Below are 26,498 nucleotides of genomic sequence, written 5' to 3'. Positions count from 1 at the left end.
ACACACACACACACACACACACACACACACACACACACACACACACACACACACACACACACACACACACACACACACACACACACACACACACACACACACACACACACACACACAATTCTCACACTACCTCCTACTTACTTCAGATCTACCCATTTGTCGATATTCTCAATTGGATTTGTTCGGGAGAAAAAGGAAGGTACGCACCCTGCAACGTCTTGTTGTGCAAGGAACAGAAAGGCCTCGCAGCGTTTTCCTCACAGCTTGTATGTTTTTTGGTGAATGTAGCGTCTGCGTCTACAGACGTAATTATTTACCAGGCAAACAACAGCGTGGCAGGCGGCGATGGAGGATGTGATGGTGCTGATGTGGATGTCGGTCGGGCGTCCAGAGTCTTTAGTTCAAGACTTGTGTTTTATTAGTTGAATGATGTAAAACATGACAAAACGCCGACACACAGAGAATCAAAGATCCTCATCCCTTCCCACAGGGACTTTTTATATAGGGCAGGAGCTGTCTCTCTCTCTCTCTCTCTCTCTCTCTCTCTCTCTCTCTCTCTCTCTAGGCTGTGCATTGACAAAAGTAGCTTCAATTAAACTATAAATATATGGGATATTATCCTTTTCGCTCATTAGACATGAACAAGCAGCAGGTAGCAACCTTATGTTCAGTTCCATCCAACACTGCTTTAATGGAATGACAATTCTTGTACAGTATAAACGAAAACATGTATAAAACATATGAAATGATTATGATATCACACATAATATATGGGGTGAAAAGACAATAATGAATTAATAAATGAATAAACAATAACACTAATAATATTAATAGGTTAATCATTATCTTTGACTATATATATATACATATATATATATATATATACATATATATATATATATATACTTTACAGGATTTAAGCAATGCTGTTTGTGCAGGTTGGAACAATAAATATTGACTCTGTATATCTGATGCTGACTCATTTTGGAAAATATAGTATTAAATATTACAGTTATACAAAACAAAATCATTTCTCCCGCCTGTACGATGCATCGTGATAGCAGAGATATTTGGTGGAGTCCTCCTTTAAATCCCCCATAGAGTCTTTTTTTATTTGTTTTTAGCTGAAACCCACCACCGCAAAGAGTTGTGATCGTTGCCGGGTTTTTGTTTTTTTTCCGGAGGCCTCAGGAAGGAAATTACAGCTTTGAAGGTTTAAAGTTTTTTTTTTGTTTTTTTTTAAGGTTTTTAAAGGTTTGCTTGTTGTGGAAAAAGTAATTGATATTTTTCATCCCTGGAACTACTTCCCAGAAAACACATGGAAACGTAGAAAACACACGAGCGCACACTAAATCATTCACTCGGACACAAACACACACATGTAGACCTGCATTCTCTCACTAAACAACTGCAGAATTTTAAGAAATCGTATTCGAGGTGGCGGCCTCATAGATACGTCCACCGATCACTGACTTGACAGGAAGGTTATTATTTGCACAGCTGTAATCCTCCTGAATTAGAAAAGAAAACATACATCACACGTGTGTTCCTTCACTGTACCTTCCTATCAATCGAACCCTTTAATAACAGCAAAAGACGTTAACGCCCTGGATGGTCGTCACTTTCCCTGCGCGGAGATTCATCACTCTCTCTCTCTCTCTCTCTCTCTCTCTCTCTCTCTCTCTCTCTTTCTTTCCAGAGTGATCATACAGTTAAAATGAAGGATAAACTCTGGGAGCGTTTTGGTGGAACGAGGCCCCGGAGGCCGAGCCGGTGGATCCTTCAGAGCTCTGCCTGTCACGCTTGTCATTTTAATGTTGCTCAAGGTTTTCCTTATCCAACCGTCGGGTGGAGGAGGGGTGGGTGGAGAATGCATCCGGAGTAAATATTTCATTTTTACTGTACAAATATTTGTCAAATTGTGAGAAGAGACGATTGGATTGAATTCAATGATGTAGACTCATAACCTGCAACAAAGGAATCGGGCGGTAGAAGAGTGAATTTAGTCATCGATAAATGGGAAACGCACAATATATCAAAGGTGTTTTAGTCTGTCCAGGCCGCTGCCACGTTCCTCCCTTTCCCCATTTCTCTGATTAAATGGTCAGAGCAACGATCCCGCCGGTGGAAATGTTACGGAAGGCACCGTCGGACGTGGCGCCAAATACTAAACTCAAAGATGTTTTTGCATCAAAAAAATCTTGCAGAAAAAAAAGAACCGGAGAGCGTCATTTTTCTTCTTCTTGTTTTTGTGATTGTGGCGGACCAAGGGGCGTGGTCAAGTCGCGGCTGCATGGCTTCCTTCCCTGCCTCCGAGACTCGGGGCAGGGAGCTTTCTCCATGTTTTTCTTGCAGAGGAGATCGGCGCACGGGGTCGTCAGCCGACCAGGAGCCAGAGCGGAACCCCATTCCTCCTACGCCCGAACTCATTATTATTTGTTATTTATCCTGTTGGCCAGCGAGCCGATTTGTTCGGTGTGTTTCGTGAAAAATCCTCGCCATGTCGGCAACCCACGGCATGAGAGACTCCCTTCCGAAAACCCCTACCGGTGGGCAGAGACTCCCACAGTGTTGTTATGCCGTTCAGTTTTGAATGCAAACCAACGGCCGCTGCTTTTTGCAGCTTTTGCGCTTTGAGTTTGTCCGTTCAGCATTCACGGGAGAAGCTTTGGCCTTTTCTCTTTCTCTTTTTTTCCCCCCAAATGTGTCTTACAAATACTGGATCCGCAAATCATATAAGATTTCCTAGGAACGAGGGAATCTGTGCACCGCTGCCGTCCATTACTGCTCTGTTATTATAATGATGGGAGGTGAATAGTTATCCTGGAAAAAAGCCACAGGGAGCAGTCTGTATGTTACATTGTACATCATGTGCAGTGTAGTGTAGTACATAGTGCATGTCGGCGTCTTCATTCTTTTTCTGTCCGTACCCGCCTGTATTTCTTGAGTTGTGAGGTCATCATTATGCTGCTGTAGCACTAATTTCCCCCAGCAGGTGTCAATAAAGTTTTTTTTTTTCTCGTCTCATCTGTTAATAACCTTCTCTCAGCTCCCGGCCTCAGTGCTTGATGTTCATCCCCGTGATGGTTCTGGTTCAGTCCCTCTGCGTGCACAGTCACGTGTGAGCTCACTGTGACTACACGTACAATGGCACAGTGCATCTCTCTCGCTCTCTCTCTCTCTCTCCCTCTCTCTCCCTCCCTCCCGCTCTCGCTGCCTCTCTCCCCTTCTATCTCTCCCTCCCATCTCTCCCCTCCCTGCCCCTTTCTCCCTCCCTCTTCTGTCTCTTCTCCACGGCCCCTCTTCCCCCTATCGCCTATCTCGTCCCTCCCCTCTCTCCCCTCTCCCTCATTTCGCCCCTCGCTCTCCTCCGAGCGCTTCTCTTCTCCCCCTTTCTCGAGTTCACTCTCGCAGTCTCCCTCCTCAATCTGCTGGCCCGATGCCTCCTTCGCTGCCCTCCCTCTACGCCCCCCCCCCCGTTCTCCTTCCATCCCCCCCCCCTCTCCCTCCCTCTCTCTCTGTCAGTTCACTCGCTCAGTCTCTCTCCTCATTCTGCTGGCCCGATGCCTCCTTCCCTACCCTCCTCTCTCACCCCTCTCTCTCCCGCTTTCCTCCTCCGTCTCCCTCTCTCCTCTGGCCCTGAGTGGAGGCAGGGCAGCTGCAAAAGGCCTCAGCGATGCGGGCTGACGAGAAGTGACAGCTCTCTGTATCACTCCCTGGCACTGACAACTGACAGATGGATAGCACTCACACACGCTGCAGGGAGAGGGAGGGATGGAGGGAGGGATGGAGGGAGGGTGAACGGAGAGGTTGGGAAAGGAGAAAAAGCCCCCAGGACGAAGCTTCTGCTGCAGTTCTCTCTTTTTCACGGGGCCATTGTTTGATTGAGTGCCGGGCTAGAATAACACGCTTGCGTCATGCCCACACACACACACACACACACGCATGCACGCACGCACGCACGCACGCACACACACACACACACACACACACACACACACACACAGACACACGCACACATGCACACACACGCATACACATACACACTGAAAATGTACATAGATACACACTTGTATGCATGGAGACACACAAAGACACAATATAGTATATATAAGTCTTGTATATATACACAATACGGTGTATATATACAATACAATCAAAATAGTCAAAAGAACAACATCCCATAAGTCCCATAATACTCTTATCTACTGCAGTTAAAGAGGATAAAAACCATGCTGAGCGACATTTTTAAATAAAGTTACCAATCAGTTTTAGGATTTTTACCGATTATAAAAGTGGTAAAAAGAGTAACGGCACAGGGGGTTTCATTTCCTGTTTTTATGACTGTCTGGGAGTGACAGAGGAATAATATAGAGCTGAACGCCAGTTCAATAGAGGGGAATGATAATTCACCTCCAGCTGATTTTCTCAATCCAATACGTCTTCTCCCCAAATGAAATGCGATCCTTCACGCGATGACTTTCAAACGTGTGATGTCAACTCCTGGCTCGACAGACACCGTCACATCGACCTTTTGAACTTGCACCGGTTCAGCTCGCCCGCGGAGACACATTACCGCGTAATATCTGTTTTCCTTTAATTGATTATCTACGTCATGTATGGTACACATTTACGAGTATAGGTAAGTATACCATAAATGGGATTTATATGTGACTTTTATACCGTGTGTGCTACACAGCGTTTACTGCTGATGCACCTCAGTGGTATGTACGTATGTGTGTGTTTCTCTTCTTTTAACTGCGTTTGATTTACATTTCTCATTCTGTGAATCAACATTCCTTTAACCTCAAATCTTACCCTTAAAGTGGTAATCCATGAGATTATTCTGATGAAAAAAAATATATCTCATATTTATTTTGCTGGCACATTATAAGAAACAGCCATTCATTGTATTTGCACATACTGTACATGTATGTGCCCCTCTATATGCTGTTTCCATTGTTGGTGGCGGGGTCCGCCTTTCCTTGCAAGAATGCAATGATCACAAGCACAACCACAACGATGAAAAGCAGCCGTGAGGAATTTGATAAACCGGTATAGCTAGTTGTCGTCAGTAAACTGTCAACATCAGCGGTTTTCGCACCGCAGGAATTTTTTCATAGTTCTAAGAAGTTTTGGAGGAACCGTCCCTTTTTTTGTGTCCGCACTGCAGGAACTAGGAGCGATCGTAGTTCTTAGAACGCTGTTTTGAGGGACTTTTTTAGCTCCTCCTCCAGGGCAGGGACTAACCGGCACAAGAGTGACGTAAGAGTGACGACTTCGGCGACGTAAGTGCACCGTGATTGGTCCAGATGACAGTCCGCCCAGTCGAGTCGCATCGCTCTGGGTGCGGACCAGCCCCGGTACGCTCAGCGGTAATAAAATATAATCGATAAAATAAAAAACAATAACAATAGTATTTTATATTGTAGATGTATTTATTTCGTTTACTTTATTTTGCAACATTAATTGAATGAAACAAAACACCCGCGTGCGCTGTCCCGGTGCATGCCCCAGTGCCTGACGAAAGTCCCAACGAACTTTCAATTGAGGTCTTGTAGGTCTAATATGAGTGAACATTCTGCAACTAGAGTGCTTATTTCTCACCTCAGATTTGTTCAGAAACGAATTTTCGCGGATTGATTAGGTGGAATCAGTGAAAGTTACGAGTAAATACAACAGGTAAAAACGCCTATGGATGAATTTGAATCTTGAAGAAAAAAAAAGTTTTGAATGCTGTTGTGAATGGAATTCAGGGACAGACAATGTTATGGATACCACTTTAATAAATGCAATCGAGAATACGTGAATCAAATAGCCACTATTCTTTTCGGTATGGAATTATATCTCTTGTATATTTTGCTGGACACTTGGATTAACGCTAAAATTGTGTTTTGTGATGCAACGAAAGCGATAAAGGAAAACATGAGCGAGCGTAGACCTGCTCCCATTCACAGGCAGGGAGACCACCAGGAGGCGACGGTACCGCCAGTGGTGAGGAGTGGGGGGAGTGAAGAGGAGATAGAGAAGAGGAAGAGGAGGGATTCCAGTGGGAGGAAAATACAACAGGATTAGCGCTAAGACGACACACATGTCTACCTGTTACGTAAGGTACAAACACATCTGCTAACTAACAGTGGATAACGCTTCTCTGATAATTACAACAAGATGTATGTCACGTAGGAGAAGGGTCTTGTTTCCCTTAATAACAGCGTTCTAGGATGTCGTGTTCAAGTGCATCACGCAGGATTATGAAATCACGCTCCTATCAACTCAGAGAATCCATTTCTTTACACTCTCCCGCAGCCTCCTGGAGGAGATTTGGGAAGGAAACACATCTGGGGGTCCAATCTGAGTCTCCGTGTCTGAATTCAAGTTGGCGTCCAGCGAGCATCCAAACTTCTAAGTCTCAATGAACTAATAAGCTCATGCCCCAAACCATAAGTGACTGAAGAACAGCGATTAGAGGGAGTATCAGGAGTGAGGAGGGCAGAGCGGTAATGTTGTCAGCGTCCCCCGGGGCGTCGCAGCCGTCATGGAGGGAAACGGGAACCGGGGCGCTGCACTATAGCTCGTTACTAGCCAGCACATATTCTGTCACTCATTACATGTTCTGCCTTAGCGCCTGATTACTTCCTCTCTGCTTCCTACGTTTCCTCATCGACGTTTTGACCTTTTTTCAACCGAGGGGGGGGAAAAAAAAGTGATCTCTTCCTTCCCGTCTCTGTTTCATCTTTTTTTTTTTTTTGACCGTAAGGTACGTCTCGTGCACACGGAGGGGGCTAAAACTTGTGACGATGATCTCCGCCGTCTCGCGTGATCGGAATCGCTGCAGTCTGTTGATCGCTCGCGGCGGTTTGTTTTCTTTTCTCCAGTGAACAAATCAACAGAAAACACAGAACGCGGAGAGAAGACGCCCACAGAAGAAACCAGAGTCTGATGAATGGCTTCCTCAGTTCCACAGACGACAGAGCAGCTCGGCGGCCTCCTCTGATCGCTAGACTTTGTGTCTTTGAGGTTAAATTACAGGAAATTGTCGGATGAGATGTTTTCAGTGTTCAGCGTGAGTCTTGCCGAGGAAGGAAGGAGCCTTGAATGGATGATGCACAGAGCGTGATCTGCACTAGAGGTCTCCACGGGGGCCTTGGGTCCACCTGAACCGAAAAACCAGAGGCCCGACCCGGAACCGAATGGGTTTGGGTCCACAAAGCAAACGTATCGGTCCCTGTAGGGGTATCTCCCAAATAGGAGCCTTTCTGTGACGAGTTTGCATGTTCTCCCTGTGCTCACATGGGGTTTCCTCCACCTTACGTCAGTAAGGACCCCCCACCAAAAACATGCACACATCCAGTGCACAACCAGCGATGGACACTCATCACCAGATCCCCGGGCGGATCCACGAATGCTGCCCACTGCTCCTGGCTGCCCCTCTGGAGGAAGGACAAGCCGGGATGGGTTAAATGCAGAGGCCTCATTTCACCGGCCCCCATCCAAAGCGTGTGTGTGTGCATGTGTTGTAGTGTGGTGTGATAATTAAAGATTCTTCTATGGAAGGGCTGCTACATGCTACGATCAGAATACAAGGGAAAAAAAACAAAAAAAAACTTTAAGTAAAGTGGTGACATCAACGGGCAGAAAAACAACAACCTGGGAGCCATCTTAATTATTGGATCTGTTCAGAAAATAGCCCACCCGACTCGGATCCGGGTTTATATATCCAGGTCTAATATCGCTCGAAAGAAATGGTCAGGGAATCGTTTTGGGGGAAGAAATGGTCGGTTGTTGGGATGAATTTTCCGTCTCCCAAAGGGTTCAGGTCTGAATTTAGGGACCCGTGAAGGCCCGCCACCCTGCGTTGTGCAGCTCAGACCAGCCTCGTCTCCAACCCCTGCCTGATGTACTTGTATGTGTACGTACTGTATGTGTACGGTTTGAAATTCCGCTGGTTGTCTTAAGAATTGTCAAATTTCAGCCTTACTAATCAATCCCTCATACACGCACGCACACACGCGATCATGCACGAGAGCACTGAAGAAATCTGCCATGAAACTTAATCACAAAAGGTCATGTCGGCGCGTGAGGGAACAGATTAAATTAGCATAGTATTAGATATGGAAAATGATTTCTGTCAAATCAAACCATAGCACAATTATAATATGTTAATTACTTATTTCATTAAGGAAGCTGATTGCTGTTCACAGATGAAATCACACGGGCAGAGACACCTGGAAGCAGGCGGCCAAGCTTGAAACCTATATCTCTCCTTCCCCTTCTTCTTCCCCCCCTTTCTTCTCGCTCGCTCTGGCGCGCGTCACTCCCCTCATTTGCACCGTCGTCGTTTCTCACTCCTCCCCGGCCGCCCCGTCACTGACGCGTGTATCGTCGCAAAGTCGCCCGGCAGAGAGGCCGCGAATGCAACGCGGCCACCGGCGGCTTCATCGGAAGGAACGTGAACATCGCGGCGCTTCCTGAAGAGCGCCGAGATCCCATGCAGACGCGGAAGACGTCGGGAAAACATAATTCGTGATCTAATCAACGGCCGGAGACTGAGGCCTCATTCTCCCTGATTGAAAGACAGTCGCTGGACGGCTGAAACGCATTAGCCGGTGAATGGATGGAATTCGGACGGCCGCGCGGCGACGGCCGTGCTAAGTGTCACTTGCCTGTGACAAGTGGCAAATGGGAAGGATTAGCATAAGCCAATGAGAATGAATGTATGTTTAGAGCTCATTTGAAGTGGCATCTATGACATTACCATGCCAATTTAGAGAGAATTCCATCTGTTGGCATCGCCGGCCCCTAACATTTTGATTGGACTTCTAAAGAGACCAATTTGTCTGAAAATGTGTGCAGTCAAGGCTTTTTTTTTTTTTTTTTGTGATTATGAGACGATATGTGTATCTATTCATGAGTTCGGCTGCATTCTGAACTCCATCAGCACTCAAATTAGCCTTTCTTATCGAGTATTTGAAGGAAGATTAGAACATAATACGGTCTATCATTTTGAGAGGCAGGGTTAATGTCTAGTCGAATATTTGCGAGGTTATCATCTGTCAGTACAAATTGCTAGAAAGTTGATGAAGAGTTGTGTTTCTGGGCTGAATTATTTGAGGGGTGGCTGCTATCATCGCTGCATGTTTTCTCCTAATGCATTTTGGGGAGAAAAGTTTGTCGTGTTTATATTGCAATGCCGCTGAAATTAAAATAGGTCTGTGTCGGGTTGACCGCGGCCTATTTAAAAAAAAAAAAATATATATATATATATATATATATAATTTTATTTTCGTTTTTAATACATAAAACAAATGTAATACATCTTTCAGTTTTTATCATAAAATATATAATATATGAATTTATTTAAAATAGAAAATGCATTAATTTCAGTAAATTGTTGGATAAAAGCCTTTAATAAACGAGTCGTATTGCAGGACCGTACATTCTCATTATTTTTTGCTCTTATGGGGCAGCAGAGTGTGAGAATGACCAGATTCTTAGGCTGTTATCTTCCATCTATTGGTGCAAATGGCACTTTAATGGTCCAGAGGAGATACCGCACGGAATTAGCAGAACTGGATGAGAACAGGGAGGGTCTCTCTGCTGAGACACTGGGCTCAAACAAACTGTGTGTGTCTGTTTGTGTGTGTATGAGTGTGTGTGTGTGTGTGTGTGTGTGTGTGTGTGTGCTTGTGCGTGTGTGTGTGTGAGTGTGTATGTGTGTGTGTGTGTGTGTGTGTGCTTGTGTGTGTGTGTGTGTGTGTATGAGAATGTGTACATGGGAGCCTGTGTATGCCCCGTTGTATGATAAATGTGCTCTCCGCTATAATCTATGTGCTTCAAAATATGATGTATGTGAGGATGAACTTTGAATTATAACCCAACGAGTGTCTCATTAATCTTCTGACTTTGCTGGGGAGTGGACCAGTGGAATCCATTTTATGTGTTTGTGTTTTATGAATAATGTAATATTGCGACTGGCCAGCTGGATCCAGTCAGTAACTTGCATCAGACGGACGCCAACGTTGATGCAAACAGCTCTGTTTGCCGAAACGAGACGAAGGAGAGCCGGCGTCAAGGTCACCAGATCCTATTAGCACTCAGAAAGGTGTCAAACCTGACCTTGATGCTCAGCAAATATAGATGGTCACGGTGGAGTGGGTCGCATTGTCTGGCCTCTTTTTCACTCTCTCTCTCTCTCTCTCTCTCTCTCTCTCTCTCTCTCCCCCCCCCCCGAACTGAACTTTACATGTCCGACACCCACCGCACTGTGTTGCTGTTCTTAGCCCTGAGACATCCAGCCGATCATGAGGATAATACATAAAACATACAAGAAATTCCATTTGCCATATATCTTTCTATGAATACTAATTCAAAATAGAAAATAGTAAGAGGTGTAAATTCATTATCATGATGATGATGATTATTACTATTATTACTTTTATAATTAGTAGTACTATCACCATCGTCTGTATAATTATGACTATGGTTATGATGATCATTACTATTATTATCATTAGCAGCACCAACATTATTATTATTGTTATTGTTATTGTTATTATTATTATTTTTATTATTATTATTATTATTATTATTATTATTATTATTATTATTATTATTATTATTATTATTATTATCTGTAGTGGTAGTAGTACTTAGTGTAACTTTGTAGTTAGTTGTAGTACTTACATACAGTACTTACGTGCAACCTTAAATCACAAATTCAACTTTCTACCAAGACAGAACACGGAAATCACGGAACAAAAACACTCACAATTCCAAATTTCCTGCCTGATTTATTTATTTATTTCGATTTTTCACGGAACGTTCAGGATAGAATAATGAATATCCGTGCTGCAGTTTCAAACAGTCATTTAAGCCGCGAACACAAGCCGACGGCGTCCTTAACGTGAGTGGCAAAACCCCTTTCACAGGGAAATGTAAGAAGCCGCGTCCTGTCAGGTGAGGCCCCCAACACGCCAGCCGCTAAGAGGTGATTTACCGTGCACGGGCCCGGTGTCACGGGGGGCCTTTCTTTATTTCCCTTTAGGTCTGATTTAAACTTAAATTGCCTCTCTGAAGACCCTCTTCCCTGTCCATTACCAGGCCCCTCCTCGCGCTCCGACATTAAACATCCTCATCCTCAGCGTCCTGTGCAGGATCCTCCAACAGTAATGCCCCCGCCATCACCCAGTATTACTATATTAGTCTGTCCGTCACATTACCGAGGATATTGTTTAAAAGTGTTGTGTTCCAGGTCAAACCGACGCGGTAGGAAAAGCTAATTTCTCATTAGACTGACTGGGCACGTAGGGAAACCGTTTCACATTTAAATCACCAATATAAGTAGTAGGCTATTTTAATAAGAGCTTTAGCATCACCGAATAAGCCTTGGAACTGCTGCTGTAGCTCAAGTTCATACATTCTCTACTTGCAGAGGACCCCACCCAACATCCACCTGACGCCAATTAATCATATAGAGTATCAATAATAATGGCATTTTTTTGAGCTTCTTGATAAAAAACCCTCCCTGCAATAAATAAGATAAGTAGGATAAGATAAGTAAGGGATAATGTGCAGCCAGCCGCTCGTTATCGCAAATGAACCCCAAGCATGGTGATCAGTCTTCTGTCACGCTAACAACTAGTATGCAAGCACAGTGGGGACTGCACAACCACCGCTCTTTAGCTTCCGCCAAGACAAAATCGTCCGCAACAATGTAGAAAACTTTTGCCCAACAAAAAAAAACAAACTTAACTTATTTATTATTAATAATGTTATATAAAGGAAGAGAGAAGCGGTCCATGTTCAGAAATAACTGACACTATTGACCAGTCAGTACCGAGTATTCCACAGAGCCGTGTAATAAGTTCATCATAGTCCCCGGGGTGAAATTCAGGTGTTACTGCAGCAGTAAAGAATAGGTGTGTTCATATTTACTGTAGGAACAGTGCATAGCAATACTACTACTACTAATAATAATAATGATAATGATTGTTATCATCAGTATTACGAGTTATTCCCAGGGCCTTGGTAATACAACATTGTACACATCTGAAACACAACTTTAGGTATGTGAACGTAGCTGTGTGTGTTATCATGACGGTGGAGTCGGCCTCCAGAATCAGTTGTAACCGGATAGAGAAGAAGCATTAACAGACCTGTAGCCGCTCTCCCAGCCAGGCAGCCAGAACCGGGTGAGTCAAGCATGCATTACATCCCTATACCCCGACTATTTACTCTGCCATCCAGCGAGAGAGATTAGCCGCTGCTTTCCGCTTGATTTATGGACGACAGCGAGCGATCCCTACTTGTCCTGCGAGCCGCAGCCCTTCCTCCTCCTCTTCCTCCACCACCTCCACCTCCTACACCGTCTGAAAGCCCTTGATACCGTGTTCGCCCTGAGGTGTAATGTTTGATAATAGAACCGCTGCTTCTGTCACCACACACCACCTCCACCTCCACCCCCGTGCTCCCACCCTGCACCACCACCGCCAACCATACACCCCACAAACACATTACAGTCTCACAATGCACAGAGATTTATGAGGGAGTAGTGGCGTTGGGGTGGGGGGGGGGTGGGGGGCAATGTGGGGTGGGGATGGGGGGGTGCATTGATTGAAAGCCCCAGATAGTCCCATCCAATACCACCCCGAAGAACATCAGTTATTTTGCATCCTGACACAGCGATTGATAACTCGTAAATGTGCGCAGGGGGATGACGAATGCAGATGGAAACTGACTCTGACAAAAATGATAACGGCATCGGTCTCGGGGAGGGGGGGTGGATGAGTGCTTAAAATCTTTAATAATTGATACGGGGAGCAAGAAAGAAGATGCTGTTTGACCCTGGAAGAGTGGGAATGTCATCGGAAAAAGACATTGAGGTGTAACGCGTTAATAGTTTGTAAGCATGTGAGTTATGTGTGTGGGGGTAATAGGGGATGTGGCAGTTTCGCCCACCATGCCAAGTGGCGTTTTCAGAGACCTCCGGCACAGAGAAACAGAAGACGGGCTTGTAGAAAACACACATGTTTATTGTGGAGAGGGGGCTTGATAGAACAAGCAGATGAGCACAGGTCATGACAGGGCTCCTCTCTCCTGAGTGTGTGTGGGGATGGGGGTTTTACCCGTTGCTCGTTAGACCAACTGACGAGCAAAAGGCATGCAGCCACTCTGATCCCAGTCACCCAGATCCAGGTCAGGTGTGGCTGCTCAAACCACACCATCTCCACACCCCAGGGGACAATCAGCAACGGACAGGAATAGTCAATGAACATCCTATATCATATGGCTGAAAAATATAGAATGTAATATTTCATAGAAAGGGAGCACTGGATGAAGTTCTGTTCAAACAAGTTCTATGAGCAAATATTGCGCGCACATGTCTATAATCACTGCATCACCGGCAAAACCTTTGTTTTTAAGGTAAAACCATGTTTATTCTATTCATGTTAATCATCTCCTGCCAGTCATTCCAATGAGACTACTCAGTTCATTGGATTAAAAACACACAGTCACCAATCAATTATGTGAAACTGACACCATTTCGAAGAAGGAGAAACAACCTATCTAATACACGTATAGCATAACACGGTTTAATGCTGTAAAGGTTGTGATAGAGCCATGAACTTTGGCGAACAAGGTGGTTTCCAGGCGGGAAGAGCAGCAGAATGAACCGAAAGCCTGACTATTGGGGAGAGGTTTGCAAACGGTCTGAATGCGATCCACCCAGGAGCAAAAGTCCACAAAACCCTTTTTAACGATATAAACACCTGAGACAGACATCTATGGCAAGCTGTTTTAAAATCGAATCCATAAAACAAACTATTCGCTTTTTAAAAGTCCCTCGTACTTGTATTGTCCTACCACAAATGTATTCCGATTGCTACCAGTATCCATTTCGATGTTACTATCAATGTTTCAATATTAATTGAGTACTAGTATTCATTCATTAGTGCTTGTAGTAGTATTCATTAAGGACTAGTGCCTTTTCCCATTGTTATGAATAACTTTTTTATTTTTACTAGTAACATTTTTTGTTTTACTAGTAACAATGTACTTTTTACCTTTTATGGGAAATTACCAGACAAAACAGCTTGTTGATAGTTAAATAAAAAATGTTACTCGTAAAAATAAAAATGTTACCCGTAACAAATGGAAAAGGCACTAGTCCGTAATGAATAGTTACTAGTAACAATTGGAATAGTTAATATTAACGAATTGTACCTCAAACATTTTGACTAGTAAAACTAAAATAGTTACTAGTAACTGTTGGAATAGAAACTTGTAACGAATAGTTGGACAAATCAAATTATTCTTTTTACCGAAAAAGGAACTGAATCTTAAAAACACTCATCACTGATCTACTGTAGACCAATGACCAAGCCATGTGTAGATCAGTCTGAAAGCTAAAAAGGTCAAATCTAAAGCTTTCATCTCCTGTGAATCTCGACCCAAGGACACTACCAGGTTTTATAATCCCATCTCTCAGTTGAAACACACATTTTGGGAATATTCTCTATATTGTGATGACACTGTGAGAGCTGTTTTGGATAAAGGCAGTGACCCAATGGCATCTGATAACACATCCTCCCCATATGGTGAGAGCTGGACTCCTGCAGCGGACACAGTGAGACACACGCACACGCGCACACACACACACACACACACACACACACACACACACACACACACACATAGATACAGACGCACACACACCTTCCCTTAAGTGGCAGTCAGAGTCGTTATGGCGTCTAGTTTGGTATTAAGATAAGTCAGTCTCAGTCTCGGAGCGATGTGAACCGTCTCAATCCTCTTATCAAAGTCTGACATCTGAGCAGCGACAGACAATTCAGTGATTCTAATTATCAAAGTGCAGGAGATTAAGGATATCTTAGAGGTTCATTTTGAAGTTTCTATTGTGTGAGCAGGGGTTTCTAAATAAATGCGATCTCTCTATGTTTCACGGTGAGAATTTGAGAAAGGGGAAGATTTCTTTGGCTTCTGGTTAAGAAAAAAATATATTTAATATAGCCGTTTTATATTAATTTCCCTCATGTATATACTGTTGATATCTTTGTTGAGACCGGATTCAATATATTTTTATACATTCTTTTCTGACTATATTTGCCTATTATTTCTTATTTTAATACATTTCTTGATTTTTCTTTGGAGCCTACCATTGAGCATTTAATTGTACATTGTATGGACAATATAAATGCTTATGTGACAAATAAAGACTTCAATATTGAAATAGTTAGTAATAGCTAGTAGCTGGTAAATGTAAAGTCTTCTCAAAATTCTAAAACAACCGCAGAGAGGATCGATGATGTGGACGATACGGCCATTTAATCACATGCCAGTTGTGGTTCATTTTGGGATTGAATGCTGTTAAAGTCAAAACCAGCCCGCACCTTCCACTATACGGAGGAATAAAAAGAACTAACATCTGAAGAGGAGAAATCCTCCTGTATGTAATGAGAGTCATATTGAAGAGGAGCGGCGGAAGGTTATGGATCGTTCTTTCAAGGGAAGCGGAGAGAGGCATTGGAGCAGAACATTTGTAAGAGCCGCAGAATCAGAGCTCGACACGACCGCATCACTTAAATATACTGAACGTACGTCGTTCTTAAAAAGTAAAAAAAACAAAAAACAAAAAAAAACAGCTGAAAAAAACGAGTCGGAAAAACTTCCATTAAAGTAAAGACTATTTTTCCTCGGAAGTAAGTTCAAACATCGTCTTTAATACACTTGACAAACGCTACCGCCGGGAAAAAAGGAAGGGTGGGCAGCCTCAGAAAGCAGAAGGGGGGTGGAGGGGGTGGGAGAGTTTAATGAAGACACATTAAAACAGTTGAAATGAAAGGTGCGTCAGAGGAAGGTGTCAGATTAAAGGTGCCTCGCTCGGGTTCCAGAGCGAGGCACCAGGATTTGGTTCAGCCTCCCTAATTCCTCTGTCGACTGAGATTCAAACAAACAATTCCATAATAATTACATGTTGACTCCTCATCATCGCCCCTGAGGAAGGTAGAACGCTTCAAGGGAAACGTTCACATTGTTGGTGGAGTCGGTGGGATTTTGAGCTAAATAGCCAAACTTTTCACTGATAGTGAAGGCTGGTGCGTTAAATAAAGCCCTTCTAAAGGAAATTAATATTCCAGTTAAATGCTCTACTTGCCAAGAACTTTTTAGGATCTGGTGAAAATGTGCACCGCTGCCAATATTTTTCCTCACACAAAATCCCACTTATGGAAGGAACAGCTCCACGCTCACAATACCAGCCGTGGATGTTTTAAATCTTAATCCACACAAACAATAAAACACAGCCTCAAAAACACAATGTGGCACATGCACATGCACCTGCATCGTTTGGTACTTTTGGGAAGGTAGCACAGGGTCAGCACTCATCAGGAGACACTGATGATCCAATACACTTTACCAATCATCTGCATGTATTTTTTATTTTTTATTTGGCTATTTAAATCCTTTATTTGGCTATTTTTGGTGGGGTTTTTTTATGACAATTGTCACTCCAATCCATCATTTTTTAGCAAATATGAAAATGTTCTTGACAGAATGAATAGATTGTGATTTATCTGAAGCTGTGCAGTATCCAAAGTTTTTACACCTGCAACAGTGCATCTAGTTCCATGACGTACACTTGTGTACTGCTATACTAGTTCTGTACTCGTTTACTTTATTGTCATTAAGGACTATTGTGGAAATATTCCTGTTCTGAAACTGCATTTTTGCAACGAATTGCACATTTATAATGGAAATTTCATTCTTTGGTCCTGAGTCCCACTTCTATTTGACCCGACAGTCTTATCTTATAGACCTCTTCTGGTCAGCAGGTTAGTGGTTCGGGTCGATAGTAGATCTCCACCTTACCACAGAAAGACAAAGCTTAAATACAGCTGCTTTAGGTGGATCCATCAAGAGAATTACCATCACAACGCACCAGTTTACACGTCAGGGGATGTAAGGAATTTAGCTTTTGAGCATCTTTCCCAGCTAGAATCCGCTAAGTTGCCCCGTGGGGGGCCCGCGGGGGCCACTGCCCCTAATAGCAGAAGCTGCTGTCTGCAGGACAAGGAGGCTGAGCTCTGGACGGGCCGTCACGAGTCCACGCGGCTGTGACTCGCGATGTCGAACGTGAGGCTGTTTGTAGAGATTTGGCGAGCTGAGGGCTGACTGTCAAACTGGCAATCTGCTTCAAGAAGCAAAACACAACGAGGGCTCCCGGTCGTCTTCATTGGCTGAAGAAGCGCTTGGCCGCTGGGAAAAAACTTTGCCTTCAAAATAAGACAGGTTTTAAAATTTTTTGAACGGGCGTGATTTAAGACGATCCATCTGACAACTCAGCGTGTTTTTTATTATCCCCCTGTCAACAATATCACACATTTATGTTGATTTTTCAGGGTTTTTTTTATAGGTGGTTCCTTTACTGTTTGACTGAAGTAAATCATTATATTTCTAACATTGTGGCTTAAACGACAGAGGAGTGACAGAAGTGATAATAAGCTCTAATTGGATTTCATTGGAAGGATTTACTGAGCGAAGATCACTGATGCATTCGATTTCAATTTCCTATAAGTAAAGAAGAGGGAAGTTGCGAAATTGTATTTCATTTAAAGAAACTCTGTTTTGTATACAGTAAAACATGATTTCCGCGTTAAGCACAGAGAGACCTGGGACAACAATACAGACAAAATGGAGCGAATTAAATTGAAAATTGAGTAAACTATAACAGGAATAGCTGAAAATTGATTTCAAGTTCTGTCAGCGACAAAACGTGGCACATAAAACAAACATCTCTCACAAAAAAAGAACGCCCGGAGAAAACAAAACCGTGCCATTAAAAGTATAATGGGATTAAGGTTCCTGTTTGTTTGTCACGGTAGATCAGTGGAGCAGCGTTAAGAGCAGAGCTCAGAGACACATTGTTATCAGCACTCCTGAAAATGAGGCCCAAACACACCTCATTTGCATATTCATTTATGGCTTTCGAAATTCACCTTATTAATTAGGCTGAGTGGAACAATCACTTTATTATCTGCAAATACCTCGCCGTCTGCGTGCGCCGCCGCCGTAAACGAGGTCCTGGTTGCTACGGTAACGTGGGAGCATCAAACGCCGGAGAACGTCTGGGAGAAGACAAGTGGGAGGAAGAAGAGAGATCTGCAGGACGTGGTGAGGGGTCGAGTCACTCAGACTTTGGGCTGGTTGTTTGTTTGTTTGTTGTGAGCCGAAGAAAACAAAAAACAAGATTTAGGACAGAACACCACAACACAACAACACAGTACTTAGATGTTCAGCCTCCTTCTTTCTCTGTCTTATAACATACAATCAAATAACGGATTCAGTTGGATATTTCTTCTAAAATGTAACCCATGTTAACATTGTCTCCATATTTGGGTTTTGGAAACCTACTTCAAAATGATCCCCTAGTCCCGCTGAAAACTCCAGTAACTACAGTATTTTTGTAAAAGCTAGTTAATATGCACATGCGTTTTGCATTTGTTAATTCCGTTTGAAAAGGTAGAAGCGCCAATTGCTTTGAGTAATACAAAATATATGGAGCACTTTAGTAGAACTACATATTACCATATTTATAAATGGCACAGGGAGGAGATTTCTTACCACACCTGAATTTTCCAAAACCCAACAATAGTATTATGTGAAAAACATAAAAAAATCTAAAAATTAAGAAAATCTAGATATCATCAACAAAACGGCTGGGGGTGACTTAAAATGTAGGTTTCTACACTGGAAATGTTTTTTTTTTGTTTTGTTTTTTTAAGAAGTGAGATGGAAGCAGTCTTAATACAGCTAAATAACCACCCAGTGCTTTTTCCTTCCGCATTCTAACTCTACAAAACGTAACATATGTTTGCACCAAGCAGTTCCATGAACGTCATTAACTGTTCGCCTCTGAAATGTCTTCTTAAAAATAGTGCAATATAACAAGCGGCTGCTCCAGCAGGTCACCTCAGATATTTAACCCGAGATATCGGCTGCGATCTGTTCCCTCTCACGAGGCGTCATTAAAAATTTAACTGAATCGATGTTTATCAGTCACAATGTTTTGATGCTTGGTTGTGGCAATCAACGATAGCATTTCTATTTAATGCTCCATTAGCACGTTTATGGTCCTCAGCGCAGGCAAATGCACGGTCTCATCTGGCTGATGCTAAACAAAGACGGAGGAAAAGCCAGACAGAAGTGAATATCTGGGTCATGCACAAAGCCAGCACAAATTTACCACCAGAAAAGAAGACGAGGCAATCATTTATATTATGAGACATTTTGTAATTGATATTAAAAAATAAAATCTTGGGTACCTTCACTCTCGAAGAATCCATTCATGGCTCAAGCTTTTTTTTTGTTATTATTATCAGTGCAATGTTAGATGTATGAAGACCAAAGATTAAGGCCTGTCAATGGATGACATTTCTAGCTTGACATTTCTAAAAGTCGGCTGTTTTGTTTAAACCTCTACAAATGGTGTAAATTGTGAAAGCAGGTTTCAGTTTAAGGTTTCCAATCAAAAACAGAGGCGGAGGTGAACATCGTGGTACATCAGAATCACCATCGCACCAAACATCTCCCTCAGCCCTCTCTCTAAATGATCAAAATGATGATGGATAAATGATGATGGTTTAGGTTACAAAATACCCCACCATCAGATCCAGCCAAAATAGTCGTGAGACGCCACATCCAATAGCCTCCAAAGATATAATTCTGACTCAAAATTATGTTTTGTTTTTTTTGATTTGTTTAATGCTGTGCAAAAGAAATGGACCTCAGTAAAGAGTGGAAAGAAAAATCCCTGTTCTCCGCACAGAGACCTCAGAAGGTAAAAGTGAGCGGTATCATATCAGTGGAGTGATATATATATATGAGTGGTATGATTAAAGTAAGATGTTCTACAAAACCCAAATACGGCTTGAATAGGGGGTTTTGCCTAAAGATGTTGGGCCTTTAAAGGGTTGCCAGGTAAAGTCTAGCTAATCTACATGTTAGATTACTACATATTTCAAGAATGTGTTGCAAGTTTGAACATTTACGCACTCCCTCTCCAACATCTATCTAATGGCTATGACTGTTTTACTTTCTAAGGATAGCCCCAGAGAGTTCTCCCCCTCAATATATCATTGTAACCATAACTATATAATTTAAAATAATTGCGGCTCTGCGCCCTGATCGCTCCCTTTATGACGGTTACCGACCGTGCCCACGGCACGCCAGCGAGTGGGCGCCCGTGCTCCAGCGTTATCAACGGTGCCCACGGCATGCCAGCGCTGGGGCGCCCCTGATCGTTGCGCCAAAAAAAGTTTATTTTACTTTACTCCGTTTCCTTATGGAACGAAACAAGCACCGTGCATAACGGGGACACGTTTTCTGTCAGCCTCTTACCCCACCACTTCTCAAACCCAAGTTACACCCTTGGATAGACCACGACTACAACTGAAAGAAAATAGCGTCGGGGATCACATTTACACGCGCAGAAACCCAATCTGTTTTTATTTTACCGGGTGGCGCGTACTGTAGCTCCCTCCTCTGACATGTTTGATATGTTTGCACTTCTCAGCGTGATGCTTGTGTACATAAATAACAGAACTCTGACTGTGTGTATAGACCCATGCCTGTTTGTGTGTGTGTGTGTGTGCGTGCGTGTGTGCATGTGTGTGTGTGTGTGTGTGTGTGTGTGTGTGTGTGTGTGTGTGTGTGTATTTGTGTGGGATGGGGGGAATGTGGGTTGCCTCTTCTGCCGCGCTGTCTCGTTGCCACGTTTCTGTCTGACAGGTCTGATCAGAAAGCGATGACAGCCTATGATTGTCAAAACGCCCGTCGCTCAGTGGCAGCTCGGCTTTGGCATGCGCCGCGGCTCTGCCTTATTTTTCACTTCCCTTCCCCCTGGCTTTTTTAGTTTTTGTCACATCTCTGTTTCCTGGCACTGGGGTTGGCTTAAGAGTGAAAGTTAAAAAAAAAAAAGGAGAGAAGACATGCACCGGAGGCACCAGAAACTCAATCTCGGAGTGGTGTTGTGTTGAGTGAGGGGCTGCCTTGGATGTGTGGTGCGGGGAGGCTCCCCAGGCAGCGGGAGAAAGCAGATTGTGACAACGCTGGAGACAAACACGCCACCAGTCGGAGAGCCAGTGAGCTCCTCGACAGTCCTGCTCCGTATGCGCTGGGCGGCCGGGCAGGTGGAAGCGCGACGTGTTTGCAGTGGTACAACCATCCAAGCGAGCTCCCTGTGAATGCCATGTCATCACCAATCCCTCGCAGAGAAGTTTTTCGAGAATTTTTGTGGAGCAGTAAGACTCTCAGGGATTTACAGCAAGAGGAGGAGCCTGCGGGAGCCTAAGAACGCTCATGCAAAGACATTCAAATCGTCATTGAATAAGTAAATTACGCAAAATGAGTGGATCTAGTCAGACTAAAAGTATGCAGGCCTTGGGGATGAAGCCCCCGGTGGCAGCTCCATTCCAGTGGCCTTTCAGCTAACGATGGAAAACTTGGCAAGATTTGGATTGTGTACTAAGACAGGGCCTGCTTGGTTCATTGTGTTGGGTCTTTCAAAGATATTCAAAGTATATGTTTGGAAAATCCGATATCTAAAGGGAACATTCACCGGGATATGGCAAGAGTAACCCTGAGATGCCTGTTGTCAAGTTATGTTTGTTTGCCGGTTATGTATGTTCTTTTTTTGGTCGTAAAAGTTGTATCACATACTCAACATGCATCCTCAATATTTATAAATGGAGATGTATTTTGTGGTGATTTATCTGTGGTAGCTATATGTTATGTAGCAAACATCCTGGGTCTTTCTCCTGTGGGACTGGGGTGGGGCCAAGCGAGACTTAAGTGGAACGAAGACCAAGGGTCGCAAAGGAGTGCAAACAGGCTCACGGGAAGAAAAGATAGCCGCTTAAAAAACACTGAAACAGAGAACTCCTTTGCATGCGGATGAGTCTGAATGTAGTTTGTTGATGTTCAGCTCTTAAGTGCTAACTCCCTAACTCTTTTGGTACAGTCATCCCGTTCAAAGTACAGTCAACCTGTCTTGATACGTTAGCGTCAGTAGTTGAGCTTTCTATTCTAACTTTCTGATTTAGCCTTTTCCTTGGTCTGGAGGAGGTTGAGCCCAGGTCCTCATTAAAATGAAGACATCTTGCATCTTCTGGTGCCTGATTGTTGGCTCTACATCGTGCTGCTAGATTCAGGGTAAGCATGATTGAATGATCAAGTCACATTTAAAGTGTGTGGGAAACTCACCAGCTAAATTTTGGTCTAGTATAAGACAGTGCAGTTATGCTTTGGTCATTACATATCGTCAAGCGTCTTTTTCTTCCAGCTTGCTGTTACAATCTTAGGGATCCGCCACTTCTACCCGGAAAACCTCCTAAGCGTCAATGTTAATATGTTAATCCATCAATCATCATGATTGATGGATTAACATAGTTCATTATATTGTAAATGTAGAGTAAATTTTACAGTAAATGTAAAGTGAATTTTATAGTAAATGTATGGTGAATTTTATAGTAAATGTATGGTGAATTTTAAAGTAAATGTATGGTGAATTTTAAAGTAAATGTATGGTGAATTTTATAGTAAATGTATGGTGAATTTTATAGTAAATGTATGGTGAATTTTATAGTAAATATATGGTGAATTTTATAGTAATGTAATGTGAATTTTAAAGTAAATGTATGGTGAATTTTAAAGTAAATGTATGGTGAATTTTAAAGTAAATGTATGGTGAATTTTAAAGTAAATGTATGGTGAATTTTATAGTAAATGTATGGTGAATTTTATAGTAAATGTAATGTGAATTTTAAAGTAAATGTATGGTGAATTTTAAAGTAAATGTATGGTGAATTTTATAGTAAATGTATGGTGAATTTTATAGTAAATGTAATGTGAATTTTAAAGTAAATGTATGGTGAATTTTATAGTAAATGTATGGTGAATTTTATCGTAAATGTATGGTGAATTTTATCGTAAATGCATGGTGAATTAGAAAGGGGAGTGAGAGGATAGACGCACAACAGGCAAAGTACTGCTTTGGGGACATTGTGGGGCAATTGAGCTTATTGACAGAAGGACTTTGGCTGATAAAATGTGAATGTGAATAGTTGTACAAATGAGCAAGATGAGATCACAAGTAGAGGATATAATGTTACACGAGAGAGCAGAGAAGGAGCGAATGAAGCCTTCTCTCTTTCTTAACCAACTTTGAAGGAAGTTGGTTCCTGTGCAGATCTGGGACACGGCCTACCCTCAGCGGAGATGTTAGGCACAGCGAAAGTGACAGGACGACATCCATTCCCCTCCCTCAAACTTGTCTATTTATATATACATTCATATTCATGAGCTATCGGACCATGTGCCGGTGGCGATGCATTTAGTGTTATTGCAGAAGATGAACCCGGCAGACACCTGACAGAGAGAGATGGCTGTGCCCAAGTGACAAAGGACTGGCAGCGAAGGCTAGTAAATCATCATGTTGACGCAGGCAATAAAAGCAGAATCTCATCTCTGGACTTGTAAAAATGACTTTACCCTTCACTTTAGGCGTTAAGTGGATTGTTTGTCCCTCTATTAATACATCTCTTAAAGACACGTGAGGCTTTGAGTGGCTGTTTGAAGCCACAGAAGAAGAACGCGGATGACGGGATAATTTACGACCGAGTTGCCGCCCCCCCCCCCCCCATTTCATGACTCTCTAACTTTTACCTCCATGTCCGTGCATATGGGAGCATGTGGCGGTGCAAGGGTTACATGCACACTGCATTAATACAGCGTTGATATTTAAGCAGTCACATGAAACAAAACCGTCAAATGAACACCTACTGTGCAACAGACAGGACCCTCCTCTTTGTTTCTAAGCTATTTCAGACGTTTGTTTTCACCCATGGAAGGGAACCTTTAAAGAGGACAAACTGTAATTCCAAGTAACAGTAGTCTGTGAGTTTGTTTGAGTGGAAGTCAGAGAGGATATCTCTGGCAGAATATCGTAATCAAGTCTCTGTTGCATTAAGTACCTTGACAAGTCCGTGACCATTACTCAAAATAGGAATTTCTCCATCTGTCCATTTCTGTCATTGATTTGCACTCTCTCTCTCTCTCTCTCTCTCTCTCTCTCTCTCTCTCTCTCTCTCTCCATTTCTCTCTGTCTCTCCATTCTACCACCCCCTCCTCCCATGCAATCCACCCCCTCCAGGCTCTTCCCTTAATTCTTCCTTCAAACCTGTGACAGTGGCGCTTCATATGAAGATGCAGCACCCCACCCCACCCCCTCCCCCCCAACCCCTCCGCATAATTCGGATGCTGCTTCTGTAGGTCGAATGAACCTCCTTCGACATATGTCACCAGCTCGCCGTGTAGGTTTGGACTAATGATGGCACGCCGGTCAGCCCACTGCCCCACAGCGTATGCCCACTCTCTGATGCATTTGTGTGCGTGCGCGAATGTGTGTTTGTGTGTGTGTGTGTGTGTGTGTGTGTGCGCGCGCGAAGGGGGTGGCGGGGTTCGTCATGCTGATTAAAAGCAGAGCCCCCCCCCCCCCCCAAAGGCACATCGGGAGAAAGACAGCGGGGAACATGAACCACTGTCAGGTCGGCCCCAGATGAGGACACGGGATCCACGTCACCTGAATTTACCGGCCTAATATGACAGTGGAGTTGTGATCCCTTGTCTGAGACTTGTCACGTTTCTCAAACTTTGGGGCTTATTCTCATGCAAATGATGCTGGGGGGTTTGGACAGAATGTGAATGAGACTCGTCACAGCGTCTGAGGTCCCAATCCCCGACCGACATTTTCCCTCACAGAACTCGCGATGAAATTAATGTGACATTTGACCAGAAATAGTTCCAAATAATGAGGGACTTGAGAGCGGAGCCCAGGTACCGTGTGCGTGTTATCTATTTACTGTCCTCGGGTCCCAGATCGCAACACCCCCCAAACTCCAGCACATTGCCTCACTTTCATTGAAAATTTCCACCAACACCGCCGCAAATACTTGCTTTCCTTATGGATTTGAATATTTTCCTCCACATGGGGGGCACTCGCTACCATACCTCACTACAACATAAGATGCATCACGTGGGTTAAAAAAATTAAGCCTTACTCAAACATTTGCTAAAAAGATGCCAATGGTCCTCTTTGCTCAAAGAGTCTCTCTTAGACGTCGGGTCCGTGAAATCAAATAATCAGTATCAATCAGTATTGAGGACAGAAACTGGAAAATCCTCTCGGTTTAAAACATTTCACGGCATTAGCTACGACTCAATGTTTCCCTCGCTGTGACATTACGGGGAAGGCAGCGCCCATGACACCTGTGGGCCGCGCCACGTTCAAGAAGAACCTCTTTTTGATAGATCCGAAAAGACGCTTCATCTGTTCAGCGCGGTGGCAGCCGTCATTATTCTCGAAAGAATCGACTTTGTCACGTCGAACATTCTTCAGGAGCCCCGCCCTCCCTCCCCCCTCGGCCTGACGAATGGTGGCGTCCATATCACCCGAAACAAGCAGCCCCGCTGACAGCTACATCACACTTTACAAGATGCCGGTGACGGTGTTGGCGTGTCGCCGGGGAAACACACGTGTCAGCCGCTGCTCTCTGTCCATAAAGACACGGCTTCGAGTTTCAAGGACGAACGTTGTTTCCTTGTTGTCCTTTTTGTTGTTCTTTGACAAGTGAAGCGGTTACGCCGAGTTGTCGTCACAACGTTTCAATGGATTTCACCCTTAAAAGTGTCTTATCGCTAAAATGAATGATGAAATGGTGATGTACCGATATTAAACTGAATGAGAGAACTTTTACATTCACAATTTGATATTTGACTTTGCAGACAAAAGTCAAATGCTTATTTACAGATATTTTAAGTCATAACCTGTAGGGAAGTTTTCCCCCAAAAATACACCTGTTGATCAATTACTTCGATGAATTCACATTAAGGCAACTTTTTAGGGCGTGTATTTTTATCATCATTCTACATTAAACTAATTGCTTAAAGTTGCTTGGTGAATAAGTAAACTAATGTGTCAAGAAAACTGTATTTGCGAAATTATATCAGCAAAATATATCAAATATCAAAATTGTATCAGTATAATTTTTGACTTATTATCAGAAGTGGTTAAATCTTTCTTAAAAGTCGTGGGCTACCCACTGCTCTCAATAATGAACTGTAATATAACTATACATACTGTGTGTGTGTGTGTGTGTGTGTGTGTGTGTGTGTGTGTGTGTATATACATGTATATATTTAAATATGAATGCGGGAATCAGATCAGATATCAAACTTCTCAAATGATATAAAACATGACTATATTCTGAGGTGGATGATGATTCTATTTCTAGCTGCTGTATGTATTCCACAGTGAAATGTCCCCAAACAAAGCAGGACTCACAGTGTTTATTGCTTCTCTGCTGTCACTACATTAGAAAACATGGCGTGCGTGTCACACGCGTCCATCGTCCGCGTTTCTCTGG

Source organism: Zeus faber (assembly GCF_960531495.2).
Source record: "Zeus faber genome assembly, chromosome: 1".
Lineage (NCBI taxonomy): Eukaryota > Metazoa > Chordata > Actinopteri > Zeiformes > Zeidae > Zeus > Zeus faber.
The sequence above is the reverse complement of the archived record's forward strand: the minus strand, read 5'-3'. Positions refer to the sequence as shown.